At 41.2% G+C, this 14061-nt stretch overlaps 1 pseudogene; it reads left to right on the top strand.

Moving 5' to 3' along the window:
- LOC149165229 (serine/arginine-rich-splicing factor SR34 pseudogene) overlaps positions 1 to 13771 on the top strand; it is a 55899-nt pseudogene extending 42128 nt beyond the window's left edge.
- The last annotated feature ends 290 nt before the right edge of the window (positions 13772 to 14061 follow it).

The raw sequence follows: 14061 nt of genomic DNA on the forward strand, positions 1-14061 counted from the left end.
AACACCTTGTAATGTTGTATGAATACCTCTCTAGTTAAGAGGGAGTGTTGAAGGAAATGTAACTAGGTTTGGTCTTCATAAATGTACTTTTGATATTTGTATTTATTCAAGAAAAGAAATATTATTTTTATTATATATGTCAATGAGTTTCCCTCTCATTGAAATAGGTCTAGCACATGTTAAAGTGCTATACGTGAGTCAAACAGTCAAAAGAATTATGTTGAAGACCTTAAGGGCATGTTACTATAGGTATACTTATGTATTAGAGTCAAGGAAGACACCTCCAAGCAAAGTCAAGTCCCCTCCAAGCAAAGGCACCATCAAAGGAAGCAATCTGTAGCAAGAAGACAAGTTAGCATGCAGTCTTCAAGTTGGCCTTAAGGAGGGACAGACCTCTATATGTAGATATATATATAGGTTGTCTACTCCTCCAACGTCAAGCTCACTTGTCTCTGAAATCAACGAATTAAAGGATGTCGAGAAAAGGGTGAACGAAGGATAAAGAAGTGGTCTCCAAATGTAGCAAAGAAGAAGGGTACACAACCAAGCCTAAGAGCATTGTTTCTAGGGCAAGTTGCAGTCACACGTGTGAGGAAAAGGAAGGTTGCTTGCATTCATAACAATAGAAACTCACAGTCAATATATCTCATCACTTGGGCTAGAAAAGTCGGCCTAAAAGGCCTCCCACTCAAGCGAAGAAACAAGGAAGGAAAGTGAAGTTAATAGAATTGTTCTAAAGCCTATTACAGTCACACGTGAGAAGAGAAGGAGGATGTCTCTGTTGTCATAACAGTCCTCCCATTACAGTCATACAAGTTCGTTGGTTGGTGAAGAAGAGGAAGACATCATCCCATGTCAAAGGGTCTCATCAAAGATCAAGGATAAGTGTATCTTCTAGAGCATGTGCAACAAGATCTAACAACAGTTGGAAGGAGGATGAAGTGTTGGAAGAAGGAAGACTAAGTGCCAGGGAACAAAGTGCAGAAAGGAGAAAGCACTTGACTTGTGCTTGGAGGACATTCTAGCCAAGGGTCTAGGGTTTCACAATTATCAATAGAAGCTTCAATAAGAGAAACTTACTAAAGGGTTTTCCTCTCGAGATAAGAGAGGTTTTGGCCCTGGCAGAGAGCCAACATCTTGTGTTCTTGTTCTTATGTTTTTGGTAGCAGTTTGATGAAGTACACACACATGCATTAATAATAATAAGAAGAAGATTAAGCTAACAAGAAAAAGTAAAAAAACTCCACAAATTGTTATCAAGTCAAGAAGAATCACACTACACCTAATTGCCCTTGATTCTTCAACACTAATTCTCCAAAGGGATACATTGGCACATGTAGGGTGTGCGTTGAGAGCCACGGGCCTCAACAGCATTAGAAAGCACACCATGAATCCCCAGAGATGTTCAGATATTGCTTGATATTCACCTATTGTACGAGGAAGATGTACCTGTTTCACCTCTGCCCAGGCAGCCCCATAGTCGTACCATACTCTTGGCAGATGACCCAGGACTTGTATGTTGATGTGGCATCACTTACACCATCATCTGAGCCCTTACAAATGGTCTACAAGCATCTTCGACTTACTTGGAGACCCATGAGGTCACTTGTGTGCCCTCACACCCATTGGGAGCACCACAAGTTTATTATGTGGAGAACAAGGGGCGAACCCCTTGTCCATTATTTTGGAAGTCCTATTCATTATTATGGCACTTATGGACTTCATCAAGCTTCTTAGAGAGCCCAAAGATATGTATTATTGATCACTCGATCTCTTGAGAGGCTTTTTGGTGGGATTGTCACCAAAAGTTAGTTATTTGCACATTATTTCTATTTTAGGGGCTAATGTCGGTATAAATAGCTAAATTGAACTCCTTAGAGGTGAATAAATACAAATGATGAGAGTTCATTTATCATCATCACTTGGTTTAGACTTGGATCTCTCTTGAGATTTTTGCTATTCCTTCTTGGTGGACGGAATTTTGGGTGCATGGATGAATTTTGATGTATGGATTGTCTTTACTTATCTTGGAGATTCTTGATTGGCAAGTTTATTGGTGTTTGGATATATTCTCTTACATGTAAGTACAAATTTAATGCTATTTATTCTTTTACCTTTTCACATACATTGATAATGAGATTTTCGTTATCTTAGGGCTAGTTGTTGCATGCATTTACAGCGAAATTGTGGAATTATGTTTCTATATAGCATATCTCTATGTATGGGCCATGGATGTTGAACGAATTCTCCTAGGGATAATTCTATGGTTGAATTTATCTTGATAATCCACTTCACCTTCCAAAATGAAGTATAAAAGCCTTTAATGTCACTCTCCTTTGCCCTAATGACAAGCGAAGTTGATCTTAGAGCCTCCTTGACCTAGAAACCAAGTCTATCTTCATATTCTTCTTGAATCCAATCTCCCCAAAGGATTAGGCACTAGTCTACCATAAGGTGATCACATAAAGAAACATTTCTCTTCACCTCTCCTTCTTTATTCTAGGTCTAGCCACATTAGGATTCCTAGGGCATCATTTTCCTGACAAACCACTCATATAAACACTTCGAACTCTTGGCCTCAGCTGCGTTGGTGTCTCTCCTAGGCCTCCTCCAAAATGGAGGAAATTCCAACAATGGGGTTGTCAAATATCCCAAGCCCTAGCCTCGAGATTTGTTTTTGCCCTAGGTTTCCAAGGCTAGTTCCTCGTAGGGATCATTTTGCACCTTCAACTGAAAATCAATTCTTAGATCCCCTTCTCCTCCTTGTTTAGGTCAAGTCTATCATTGGTTTTTAAACTCCTTCCTCTTGACCTAACCTCGGTCCCATAACTTTGAAAAGTCAACTCTTCAAAAACCACTTGGGAAACAAAGCTCAACAAGAATTTTAGAGTTTTGGAAGCTCCTTTATAATTCACACTCCTCAAACCTAGCCCTTAAATCCTCATCCCCTTCTCCTAGAAAGCCCTGTACGATGCTTAAAAGGCAAGCAAGTCCCATTCTTGAGCCTCCCCTAGGAAAGGGTCCTGAGATCACTTCACACCCATTTTCATTGATCTATCCTTCATAAGTGATTCTTTATATATTGAGTCTCCTCCCATAGGTGAAAGTCCATAAAGAGTAGGAAGCTTTAGCTGTGGTGATAGTGGCCTTTAGCTTCATTGTTGCTCTTAACCTAGCAAGTGACCCTCTAGGACCCCTGCTAGTTTGAGTGCTAACATTTTGGCGTTGTTGCCAGGGACACGAAACATGTGTTCCCTATACGACATATTGACATATCATTATTGGCGACTCCGTTGGAAGAATGAAGCCATAGTTCTTCATTAAGCTTTAAAGTTAATGCTTGTAGGGTGAAGCAAGCATCATTCAAGGCACTTTAAGTCACCCTGGCGACTCCATTTCAATCCTAATATGCAAGACCATAGAAAATGTACTATAGTAAAAGAAAGATTGATCTTGGTTCTATATTCACAAAACTCACTGACCAAGGCATTCAAGGACTATAAAAGAATGGGAACAAATATGCAGAATCTTATCAAAATGTATTGGAAGGTATGGATATGGAACTCATGCTCGGGGTTTATAGATCACAAAAAGTATAACTCGACATAATGATGGATTTCTATAAGGGGGATCCTAGTCACCTCTTTGACCTTGCTCGCCTAACCTATGCTCTGAATATTCTGACTGACCTGGTCAATGATAATGTCATAGTCAACCGCAAAGTCCCACAAAGGGAAATCAATTGGACGACATTGAAGAAAGCTTAAGTGCAGGTAAGGATGATGAGAAAATGTCAGTTATAGAATTGGAAGACTATGGCAATAAGAAGAGGAAAAACTCCTCTGACGATGAAGAGTTGGATCCTCTAAGCCTCCTAATCACGCAAGAAAGAACGGATCAATATAGTAGATCATGCAGGGGGTTAGTAAGGGAATGTAATTCTAACGAAGTGTTCTTTCATTTCCACAAAGAAGAGGTGAAGCTTCATAAGATGAAATGTGAATAGAAAGAAAACCCCACTAATACTCTCCTCCTAGAAGCATATTACCAAAATCATGTAACAAATGCCTTATCAGTTGTTCTTCAAGAGAAGAGGGAAGAAGAGTTTTCCCACTTGTCAACCAACAAAGATGAAGATACCCTTGAGAATCTATCTGATAAGCAAGAAGGTGTGTCCTTGTTGGGTCCACATGATGAACGGGATGAATTTGAGAACACATGTATTGGGGATGATGAGGCTATAGAAAGTAAAGTTTAGCCTGACCTTACCTTTCTTAAGAATATCAATCCTTATGACTCTTCTTTTGAGAACCTTGAGGAAGGAGATCCTGTGAGCTCCATGAAAGATGACATTGGAGACTATTTCCACATTGAAAAGTAGAAATGGGAAATTGTTGGGCCTCAATTTGATTATGCTCCCATTTATGATACCAACAAAGAGGATGAGGCTGAGAGTAGTTTTCCCTTTCTCCCAGGCTTTACTTGCGATGACATATCCATCAATACCCACAATAAGGAAAATTATTATTTTCCCTTACATGAAGAAAGACAGTTGGAAATAATCACTTCTCCTTTTAAGGGAAACCCGACCGTTGATGCTTATAATGAGGAAAGCAATAAGGCTCCTACCTACCTTCCTCATGATTCTGAGAGTATAGTCAAATCACTTAAGCCTCTAGAGTTGGATTTTCAGGATCCGTTGAAATTTCATCTTGAATCTTAATCAATTGATTCCCTCACCCCTTGTCATATGATCTCAAGTGACTATGAGCCCTTTACCCCTTCCAAGTATAGTGTCAAGGAAGAGCCCCTCATTGATTATACTTTACCTTCTTAGACATACCCTCAGGGTTTTGATCACTCCATGAACTCACATGTCAGATGTGACCATCACATTGAGGAACCTATTTGTTGCACTCCTTTCCCTCACCCTTCGCTCCCCTCTCATCACAACCTTGTGACATCTTCAAAGCATAATATTACGAGCAATGATTTTGATAAGGAGTGCTTCAGAGTGATCTTTCATTCCAAGATTGTGTACTTTGAAGGAAAGCCCCGCACTTATAGATTGTTAAAAGTGGCAACTAGGGCCAAACTCCATGTAGGTCATCTAATTTATGATGGCTGATATTTTTCTTGGATCCCTCTCACCGAGAGGTGTAGGATTGATATAAAGATCATCCGATTCTAATAAGTATTCATGGAGTTATGAATTTATTTGTGTTATAAGACAATTCCACAAGGTCGGCCAACAACCAAATAAACCCCACATGTGCTCAACGTTTTAGTATAAAAGGAGATGACTTGAGAGTCATTTCACATACACACTTCTATCTTGATTTCTCTCCACTTGTCTTGGGTTTTTAGTGGAAGAGAAATCTAGGAGTGGAAGCCCTAGAAGTTGGAGGATTGAGGCTGCCCTAGCCACAGTCAAGAAGAAGAACGATGCCCTAATCTAGAGGACGCAGTCAAGTGAGAAGCCCTAACGCTACAAGGAGGACAACCCTAGTATCTACGCAGTCTAGAAGAAGAAATACGCTGCCTAAGCACTAACGCTGTCAAGAAGAAGCCCTAGCCTATACGATGGCCTCTACGCAGCCAAGAAAGAGGTTGCCTTAGACATCGTGAAGAGCTGTGCGGACAACGGAGCCTTAGCCATAGTATGAAGGCTCAAAGGGACAGCGGAGGTTACCCTAGACAGCGTGAAGGGTTGTGGTGACAACGTGGTGAGAAAGAGCAGTTTTGAGGGTAAGTTAAGGGTTGTTCCTAGTGCATATTGTTGGGCAGATTAGGCCGAGGAACAACAGGGCAGACTAGGCCGAGGAGCAGCGTGTCAGTTTTGGAAGAGAAGTCGAGTTAGGACTTCACAAGTATTGTTTTAGGGCAGTGTGGTGAAGGTTTGGAGGGAGGTTGAAAGCTACAACAACTGTTGTGTGAGGTCATAGCCAACAACTAGATAAAGGGTTGTAGGGTGATGCCCTAACCAGTGATGCAGTGCAATGGTGCAACGTCATGGACAACAATATGGTGAGGCTATTAGACAACAGCAAAGGTATGCTAAGGCAAAGAGCATGGACAGCATGACAAGCAAGCAAAATGGCCATGTCACTAACAGTGGGACATCATTATGCTAAATACGATAGCTGGCTACATGGTGCTGCTAACTAGTGCAACAAAGTAAACAGGACAGCAACGTGACTAGTGCAGCAAAGATGCATGGGACAGCAGGCTACATAGCGCTGCAAAGATGCATGGGACAATAGGCTACATAGCATCGCAAAAATGCATGGGACAACAAGCAAACTTGGAATGAACAATGGGACAACTGTATGCCTCATGGGACAGCAGTGACTAGCATGGTACAACCAATCGTCAACAGTGCAGCATCAAGGGCAACAGTATGTAGTGGTTCAGCATTGTGATGATGGGTGTAGCATGGTGGAGCACGGTGAGGTGCAGCATGATGACGTGATGTAGCACAATGATAGGTGAAGGAGTCACCTTGGAGAATCAGTTGAAGCATCATGTCTTCAACTAATCTCATGTATCATCTTCTTAAGAGATGATCTATGCTCTTATCTAGATAAGTCAAAGTGTTGACTTCTGTTGTAAATGTACTCTCTCTCTCTGCTAAACTATTGAAGAACGTATAAGAAGAATTGATCAAGGGTTTCCCCACATTGGGGTTTGTCCCTGGCTAGCGCCACATCTTGCGTCCTCTTGTCTTGGCTTGTCTTCTGCAATTTACGTTTATGTTCTATCTGCAGTTGACTTTAACGCTGATGTGATTGCTAATCTGGAAAAGATATTGAGCTAACTGTGAATATTGAAATAAAATTGCTCTAAACATAGAACATACCTAAAATCAAAATGGTATCAGAGTTGAGGTGAAGACAAAGCCCAAGCAAGAGTGAAAGAGCAATCACCGAAGACAGTTGGGAAAGAACAAAAGTATCAATGGATTCCTCATCCCTCTTCAAATTCACCAAGGGTGAAGTCGAAGCAGAGAATATTACTAAGTTGCAGGAAACGCAGGGGGAGGGTCCGTTTCCGTACGGAAACGAAACGGAAACGCGTTTCCGCGTACCGTACGGCCTGGAAACGCGTTTCCGGCCGTACGGGCACGTTTCCCGAAATGGAAACGTGCCCGTAAGGCCGGAAACGCGTTTCCAGGCCGTACGGGCCCCGTTTCCTCCAAAAAATCACTTGTTTTTTAATTTTTTTTTTTCTAATTAGTTTGTAAATTTTTTTAGGGTTTCTAAGCTGTTCTAGAAACCATTTCTAAAGTTATAAAAGAGCAGTGCCTCTCATTCTCTCATCACACTATTCAGCAAGGAGTTTCTCTTGGAGATTGGCAGTTGTTTCAGTAGCTGGTATATATATATATTATTATATATATTCGCGTTTCCCCGTTTCCAAAATTTGGGGAGATCGCGTTTCGTTTCGCTTCGCGTTTCGTTTCGCTTCCCCGTTTCCCCGTTTCGTGCAACTTAGGAATATTATCAGAATGGCGCAGCAGAAGTTTCTGATAGCCTACCTAAAGATCACTTCAATGGGAAGTCTGAATCTAAGGGTGGAAGGAAAGGCAGATGCCTTGGTTGCAATAAGTTCAGACATTATGCAAAGGAGTGTCCAAATGATAGGGACACATCACTTGATGATGATAACAATCATTCGAGGGACATCTTCAATGATCAGAGGATTGACAGGTAATGCAGGTCATCAAGGAAATGGCCGACTCTTCAAAGAAAGCAAGGAACACCAGGTATGAAGAATCAAATGTTGTTTCTGATAAGATAAAGAAGTGTGATCTTGTATTGGCCCTCTCCTTCAGATTCTGTGGGAATCTGGCTTATTGATTATAGTGCTTCAAGGCACTTCATCGGATAGAAGGGTGATCTCTCTAATTTAGTAAAGATGGAAACAATCGTGGGATTATACTTGGAGCTGATGCCACCTATCCCGAAAAGAGTGTAGGGAATATAACCCCTCAATTGAATGAGGGTAACTCAATTCATTTACAGAATCTCTTTTATGTACTTGATTGCAAGAAAAACCTGGTTTCCATTTCGGCAATGGAAGTCAAACGTTTCAGGGTGGCATTCATCGATGGAAAGGTACGTGTTTGAAAATAGAATTTTCTAAGATGATTTTACTCATGAGTTCAGGGTTGGAGATTTGTATCAAGTTGCAGGATGGTCCATTGGGGACCATGTCAATTGTCACATCTCATCTATAGCACTGGAGGTCTATTTATTATGGGGCCCTACGCGATGTGAGTCAGATGGTGACAAGGATGCCTGAATTCAAGAACAGCATGAAGGTACATGTCTGAGATGTACCGAAGGAAAATCTTACAAGGGGACCATTCCCCTCATGTAGCAGGTCCAGGTCCACAGGTTTGGAACAACTGGAGGGGTTTGAGATTCATGATTGGGAATCTCATGTGTGCAGGTGGAAGAAAGCCCTCTATGGCTTGAAGCAAAACACCCCGGGGTTAGTACGAGAGGATTGGTTGTTGTTTGATGAAGTTGAGATTCACTAGGAGTGAAGCCGATCCAAACTATTGCTCAAAGGTTGTGGATGATAGACCTCTCATATCGACACCTTCTAAGGACGACTCATTTCTGACAAGTGCAGACCCTCTCGTGTGCAGAAGTAAGAGGGAGTTGGATTCCGAATGTGGAATGATAAACTGCAAGCCCGTGACTACCTCGAGGATCTTAACTTTCAGAAGTTATATGGTAGTGATGTCGGCCTGATTTGGGAAATGCCTCTGTGTTTCATAAACTCATTTGCGTTGATGTTCTTGGTGAACTTCTGTCTAGACATATGTTTTGCAGTTAGCATGATGAGCTCATATATGGTTGAGCCTCACTGGATTGGTGCCAAGAATCTTCTGAGATATCTTTGGGGCACAATCTCTCATGGATTGAGATACACTGTCGGAAATGTGAAGCTACATGATTATTCGAACACTGACTGGGTAGGGAATGTGGAGGATCGCAAGAGCACTTCTGAGTGCTGGTGCTCTGAGGCAAAGAGCCAACGTGTTATGTTCTTGTTCTTATGTTTTTGGTAGCAGTTTGATGAAGTACACACACATGCATTAATAAGAAGAAGAAGAAGAAGAATAAGCTAACAAGAAAAAGTAAAAAGACCACAAATTGTTATCAAGTCAAGAAGAATCACACCACACCTAATTGCCCTTGATTTTTCAACATGGAATCAAAGCTAAGGTAACACATCAAGGAAAGGGCATCTCAAGAACACTCATGAAGGAAGGACATCTACAAAAGTTGAAGCAACTAGCCAAGAAGTCTCAATCACTTCAAGGACAAGAAGGTCTACCATCTATCTTTCATCAAGGAAGAATACAAAGAAAGAACAGCCTTACATAAAAGCACTTATAAGAAGAACAAATCAAAGAAGGACCTACAAGTTATCAAGAAAATCTCAAGGAAGTCGACTTGGAGAAAACAACTTAAAAAACATCAAGATCGAAGGAAGGCTAGCCATCAAGTCTTCAAGGAGAAAGCAAGTCCACTACATCTCAAAATCTATCAAGTATATGTCCCTCTCTGAATATACATCAATGTCTTTTTGCAAGGAAGCAAAAAATTGGTAGGTACCAATAACTTTCTTGCATGGAAGAAGAGGATTGATTTACTTCTCAAGAAGAATGAACTCCTAGAACACATCAAAGGGAATGTTACTATTCCTACTAAGGAACAAACTCAAGCCTTAGCCAAGTATAATAAGGATGAGAGAGGAGCTCAAAGGATTCTAAAAGAATCCATCAAAGACTCTCTCATTCCTTATGTCTCCAAACTTCAAACATCAAAAGAAATCTATGATAAACTAGTAGAGCTATTCTCGGTAAATACAGCTGCAAAAGTGATATCTCTACGAAATGCATTATACAAGATGAAGATATCGAAGGAAGGAATAGCTCCCTACTTCATGAAGATCTTTGAGATGAGGGATAAACTTCAAGAGCTAGGGAAGTCAGCCAAGAAGGAAGCCACCCCACTAAGAGAAATGTGGTCTCTATGCAAGATAGAGGAAACAAGACTCAAAGCAAAGGAAGATGATGGATCAAAGGACCAAGCATTTGCTACCATAGCCAAGAGAAAGGGAAATTTGGCAAATTTGGTCCATGAAGAACATACAACAAAGATATGTCCAAAATCCAATGTTGTGGATGCCAAGAATATGGACACTACAAAAGGAATTGTTCTAAACTAAACAAGTACAACAACAACAAAAGAAAAAGGGAAGAAGCTCACATGAGTCAAGAGGTGAAAGAAGAAGAAAAGAAGCAAAAGAAAGAAGATCCTCTAGATCTCTAATATGACTAAGTCAAACTCTTTACTGAAAGTCTTCTTTCAAAGTTTTGAGTAGTATAGGAGCATGTAGGAATAGAATAAAATTGCATGGCTAGAAACATCTTCTAGAATCTAGAAGCATGATGTACATAGAGTTCAAAATACTCATGTAGAAGAAGCATTTTTAAATGACAACAAAATGCATGGTTAGAAATATCTTCTAGAATATAGGAGCATGGTAGATATAGCTCAAGATACTCATGTAGAAGGAGAATACCTAGTGTAGGACCGCATCCACAATGAAAGAAACCAATGACATGACAAACAAAGAAAGAAAGTGATCGATGGATGGTGCCCTACCAAGAAGAAGTTCGAACAAAGACTTCATGACATCAAAGGAAGGAAGGACATCAAGCAGCTGGAAGACCCGCGAAGAAGAAGTTGTTGATGAATGGACAAGTCTCTAGCTAAGAGGGAGTTGTAACAAGTTCCCAATTACAAAGGAACTTGGACAAGTACCTTGTCAGAGGATACTTGGGGCATGTCTTCCTCAATTGAGAGGGAGAGATAGACACAACATTCTTGTCTTCACTTGGGAAGAAAGAATGGGAGGATTGGGTAATCATCTAGCATCCGATACTCTTTGAGGATGTGTAGGGCATCCAAGACAAGAGTAGGCAAGAGCACCGATATTCTTTGAGGACTGGGAACCCAAGTGAAGAATAGTCCTACAAGGTCACACTTAGCAAACACCCGGGTGGGTATGTACCTTGAGAGACAATGACTAAGGTGTCTATAAGTCATTGGTCTCGCCAACATTGTGCTCTGATTTATTGAGAGATAGAGCTGTCAGTCAAGGCCTTGTTGTGGAAACAATGTTGTTTACTATGATTCTATAACAGATGGATTGCTAATCCAGTTTCTCTTATGTGAATTCTTCAAGATTGAAACATAGCCAAACACATTGTAATGTTGCATGAATACCTCCCTAGTTAAGAGGGAGTGTTGAAGGAAATGTAACTAGGTTTGGTCTTCATAAATGTACTTTTGATATTTGTATTATTCAAGAAAAGAAATATTTTCTTCTAATATATGTCAATGTGTTTTTTTCTCACTGAAATAGATCTAGCACATGTTAAAGTGCTATAGGTGAGTCAAATAGTCTTAAAAGAAAATGTTGAAGACCTTAAGGGCATGTTACACCATGTATGTTTATGTATTAAAGTCAAGAGAATACCTCCAAGCAAACTCAACAAGTCTCCTCCAAGCATGTGACACCACCAAAGAAGCAATCCGAGCTAAATATGTCAAATCGGCTTGCAGTCTTCTAGTCGGCCTTCAAGTCAACCTAAACGAGGGACAGTCCTCTATATATAAGAGGTTGTCCACTCCCTCACAATGTCAAGCAATCACCTCTGAAATCAGCGAAGGTAGGAAGCAAAGAAAAGGGTGAAGAAGAACGAAGAAAGGGTCTCCTAGTACAACAAAGAAGGAGGAAGAAATACCGAAGCCTTGAAAGTCTATTCTAGGGCTAAAAGAAAGTCGAAGGAGAAGGTCTCTCCGTTGTCATAGCAGCCCTCTATCACAGTCACATAAACTTCATTATTTAGGCTAAGAACATAGGCCTAAAGGGCCTCCCACTCAAGTGAAGAAGCAAGGAAGAAGAGCGAGGTAATAGAGTTGTTCTAGAGCCTATAGGCTATTAGAGTCACACGTGCAAAGAGAAGGAGGTTGTCTCTACTGTTAGAACAACCCTCCCATTATAGTCATACAAGTTTGTTGGTTGGTGAAGAGAAGGAAGGGATAATCATAAGGAAAGGGTCTTATCAAAGGTATCTCTTCTAGAGCACGTGCAACAAGATCTAACAGTAGTTGGAAGGAGGACGAAGTGCCAAAAGAAGGAAGTGTCAAGGAACAAAGTGTAGATAGGAGGAAGGACTTGATTTGTGCTTGGAGGATATTCTTGTCAAGGGTCTAGGGTTTGGCACTCATCAGTAAGAAGCTTCAATAAGAGAAATTTACCGAAGGGTTTTCCTCTCAAGAGGAGAGGCTTTGGCCCTGGCAGAGAGCCAACATCTTGTGTTCTTGTATGAAGTTATGAAGTTACCCTTACACGCTGTTCATATGATATATATATATACACCGTCAGCTGCAGTAAGATAAGGAATACAGCGTGGATGGAACGCAGTTATATACATATGCTCTCCAGAAGCTCACAGTCAATTAATGAATGCAGCACCGCTATCCAGAAACCCTTACTCGCAGTAATGAACGCAGTCAAGGGAGCACCGTTGTCCAGAAACACGCAGTTAGATTATATACGGACGCAGCAAATCTATGCATTGGATATATATACGCAATACAACGCAGCAAGATTCACCGGCAATGACTCAACGCGGCAATATATATATATATATATATACGCAGTTATTTCTGAAACACAGGTCATATATGGAACCTGCAGTTGGAATGCACCCGCAGTATTGCAACACTGTCATTTATGGAACGCAGGTCATATACGACACTTGTAGTTATGAAATGTTATTAGCCGCAGTCTCATATAGAGGAGCCGCAGTAGGGTCTGACTGCACCTAGGGTTTTAGTGCAGTCACAACCTTGATGCCAGAAGCAATAACGTCATCGTAGCGAAGAAGAGTCTCAGCATGGGAGCAGATCCGCACTACAGGAAGAATGATGTTGATCTCAGTTTGAAGATGCACGTGATGTTGAAGAGCTATTCGTGGCCGTGATGGATATAACTTTGATGGTCATCGAATACGGGTAGAGCTTGCCCATGGGGGTCGAAGGACGTCTTCATCTCTAGGTCGACCCAGTAGCTACAGTAGCAGTGTTGGTGGGTGTGGTGGGCGTGGCGGAGTCTCTAGACACACTGACTATCGTGTTGTTGTGACAGGATTACCTTCATCAGCATCGTGGCAGGACCTGAAGGATCACATGCAACGGGCTGGTGATGTCTGCTATGCTGAAGTGTTTTGTGATAGCAATGGTACACGTGGAACTGTGGACTACACCAACCTCGAGGACATGAAATATGCTATCAGGAAACTGGATGATACTGAATTCCGGAATGCCTTCTCTCGATCTTATATACAGGTGAAGGAATATGGACCTCGGAGGAGCATCTCTAGAAGTTATAGCCGAAGTCACAGCCGCAGCCGCAGCGTTACTCGAAGACATAGTCGTAGCATTAGTGTTGGTAGGAATAATAGATCTCGGTCAAGGTCTTTAACAAGGAGCCCAAGATGCCCACCTCTATCCAAGGTTCATGGTCGAAGTGCTAGCAAGAGTCACAGCTCATCTCGTTCTCTTTAACTAGCGAAATAATTAATGCAAAATTCCAGAGCGAGGAACATATAAATCAAGAATTATGAACACTGGTTTTAGTTCTTGAAAGAAGATTTCTTGGGACTGCCATATGGAAAAAATTAGCACATGTTGCAGCGAAACTAACCTTTGTTTTAGTTAGCAAGGAGCAGCATGATGAGATCATGGGCAGCATGAAGCATGATGATGCATGGGTAGCATAAAGCATGATGAGATCATGGACATGGGCAGCATGATGATAATCATGATTAGTGCAATATGCAGTGGTGAAGCAAGTAGTCCAGATGCAACACTACGACAGGTGAAGCCGTCATCTTGGAGAATCAGTTGAAGCAGAATGCCTTCAACTGATCTCATCATTATACGAAATGATCTATGCTAGATCTAG

This window comes from Pinus tabuliformis, chromosome 5_1, assembly GCF_031772625.1.
Source record: "Pinus tabuliformis cultivar Carrire ecotype Pingquan chromosome 5_1, CPIR1, whole genome shotgun sequence".
Lineage (NCBI taxonomy): Eukaryota > Viridiplantae > Streptophyta > Pinopsida > Pinales > Pinaceae > Pinus > Pinus tabuliformis.